Raw genomic sequence first — 2,830 nt, 5'->3', positions numbered from 1 at the left:
CCCGTCCACGCCGGCCTCATGGCGTCGCGTTCTGTCCCTCCAGGGCTGGAGCAGCGCGTACTCCATCGAGTCGGTGATCATGCAGATCAGCGCGACTCTGGTGAAAGGGAAAGCGCGAGTACAATTCGGAGCTAATAAGGTAGGGCCCGGGCGCGGAACCGCAGGGGCCGGGAGGTGGATGAAGGGTCCTGACCGGCTCCGGCGGGCGCAGGAAGGCGTTGGGAACGGCTCGCGCTCACCGACGGTCGTCCCGACTTCCCTTGCAGAATCAGTACAGCCTGACGAGAGCGCAGCAGTCCTACAAGTCCCTGGTGCAGATCCACGAGAAGAATGGTAAGGGCTGAGGGGGGAGAGGGCGTGCGGTTCCCTTGGCCAGGCTGAGCTCCCCTAAAGCCCAGTGTCCAGACGAGCTGCTCGAGGCTTTTTCTACTCAGGCGATCACCCGGAGCAGCCGCCAGCTAAGGCGCGACACGTGGCTGCAGCATCCCACTGCCCTGCCGGGCTCCTCCGGGTGTAACCTGTCTGCCTGCATCTGAACAGGAGCCAGCAGTGTGCCCAGGTGGCCAAGAAGGCCAACGGCATCCTGGCCTGGATCAGAAATGGTGGGACCAGCAGGAGGAGGGAGGTGATCCTGCCCCGTACTCAGCACTTGTGAGACCGCACCTCAGCAAGAATGCTGTAAACCAAAATCCTTACTACAGTTGATCGTTTAACTAATTGTTTAATCCTAGAGTTAATCAAGTTGATCAACAGATGTGCTATAAGGAGTGCCTGAGGGAACTGAGGTTGTTTAGTCTGGAGAAGAGGAGACCTCGTTGCTCTCTACAGCTACCTGAAAGGTGGTTGTAGTGACATGGGGGTCAGTCTCTTCTCCCAAGTTACTAGCAACAGGACGAGAAGAAATGGGCCAGGGGAGATTTAACTTGGATATAAGGAAAAATTTCTGTAGTGAAAGAGTCGTGAGGCACTGGAACAGGCTGCCCAGGGAGGTGGTGGAGTCCCCAAACCTGGAGGTGTTTAAAAACAAAGGAGATCTGGCACTTGAGGCTGTGGTGTAGTGGTTGGGTGTGCTGGGATGAAGGTTGGACTGGATGATCTTCAGAGGTCCCTTCCAACCCCTGACATTGGGTGATTCTGTGGGAAGTAACGGGGAGAAAACCTCTCGCTGAGCTGAGAGACGTCGACCTTGAGAAGCCGGAGTCGCTCGGCAGCTTTTTCCAGGCGTCGATTCGCATTCCCCGTGCGGCTTCATCGCTCGCGTCCCTCTCTTCTCGTTCCAGGCTGGTACACACCGCCCAAGGAGGACGGCTAGCACGCGCCGCAGCACCCATCCCATCGTCTGCTGGATGCTCCACTTGGATCGTAACGACGCCTCTTGGCTCTCTCCCCGGACGTGGTAGCTCTGCCTGTTGCAGGACAATAACGGCTGTTAAAAAACTCTAAAAAAAAAAAAAACCCAACCAAAACTGTTTTAAGCAGTTGGACTGACCTAAAACACTTGCTGGACCCTTGCTGTCAGGCGTTCATGTTAAAACAAACTTTTGAGCCTCTTGTATTGCTGGAAACTTTCGACTCTACTCCAGTCTAGAGCGTCCTCCTTACCTATGCTATGGATTTAATTTATTTTCTTATTTCATGTACACTGCTTTTTTTTGTTACAGTGTATGATGGATGTGTATGGAAAATGTATCTTTGGAGAAAAAAAAAAAACAAATTACAGTTTGTTAATTTGAAGGTGCTGGTTTGACTTTTTTTGTTGTTGTTGTTCCCGAAGCTGCTTCTGGAGGGGGTTGTGCCCTGTGGGGACAAACTCCCTCACAGCGACTGTTCCAAACTGCGTCTTGAGCCCCGGCCCCGTGTGGGGCAGCTGCAAAGCCTCCGCACAAACCACGTGGGAAGGTCTGCAACAGGCACCTTGGAAGAAAAAAGCTTTTTATTTTGGCAACAGCAGGGCAGGGCTCCTGTCCCCTTCTCCCTTAGGGCACGAACAGACTTTTTTTCTCCTCCTAAACTGCAAACTTCCACCTCTGGAAGGGCAGAGGGGCAGGTCTGCGAGGGCTTGCACCTGTCCTATGGGTGAGTGGTTCGTAGGTGTGCCCCAAGGTTTCCAGCTCTCACCCCAAACTCTGAGTTTATTTTTTTAAATATTGTTTTTCTCTTCCTGCTCAGCTCAGGGCTGCAGGGCTGAGCCTCAGCCCTTGGTGGAAGGTGTTTTTGCTTCGGTCCCTGCTCTTCAATCCCCCCTTGCTCTGTCCTGAGGCTGCTGAGAGGAGCTTTGCGTGTCGAGCTCCTCTTACCTTCTCCTGCTGCGTCCTCAGCTGGAGGGCAGAGCTGACTCACTAGTGTCAAAGCTGGACCATCAGTGTTAATTCGCTGTGTTTGAATAAAAGTTATTAGAAAAATCAAAGGGCTTCAGAAATCCATTATCTCCTCCAGCAGCTGGTCCCCTCTCTACTCATCGTCTGGCTCTGAGCCTTGAAATTAAAAGATGCTGTAGGAGAGGGATTACTGATGGTGGCTCTGTGCTCGCTGCGGGAGCTGCTCCCGCCTCGGCTGGCGACTATTTTTAAGTGCTTTGCTGAAGGACGGGAGGGTTTGCGACGCTGAGCACTTCTGCACCCAGCAGGGTCCTGGCTCCTCAGTCCCGGGGCCTGGTGCTGGGGGGGGAACAGGGGCAGCCACACTCCGCTCCCCTCTTCAGTTCAGTTAGCACCGAGGAGCCTGCTGGGGAGCGGGCTTAAGCCGATTTAATGAAGGATTTTTAAAGTTTGTGGCGTTATTTGGTGAGGCTGTGCCTGCCGGCCTCGGTGATGGGGTTGGGAACGCTGGC

General features: G+C 53.9%; 1 long non-coding RNA gene across 1 annotated transcript; it reads left to right on the top strand.

Moving 5' to 3' along the window:
- Positions 1 to 17: 17 nt before the first annotated feature.
- On the top strand, positions 18 to 1,734 carry LOC104278066. The gene is made up of 3 exons (XR_717854.1): positions 18 to 139; positions 267 to 333; positions 1,281 to 1,734. It is a non-coding gene; the product is annotated as an uncharacterized LOC104278066 (long non-coding RNA).
- Positions 1,735 to 2,830: the final 1,096 nt, after the last annotated feature.

This window comes from Apaloderma vittatum, unplaced genomic scaffold, assembly GCF_000703405.1.
Source record: "Apaloderma vittatum isolate BGI_N311 unplaced genomic scaffold, ASM70340v1 scaffold34648, whole genome shotgun sequence".
Taxonomy (NCBI): Eukaryota; Metazoa; Chordata; class Aves; order Trogoniformes; family Trogonidae; genus Apaloderma; species Apaloderma vittatum.
The sequence above is the reverse complement of the archived record's forward strand: the minus strand, read 5'-3'. Positions and strand labels throughout refer to the sequence as shown.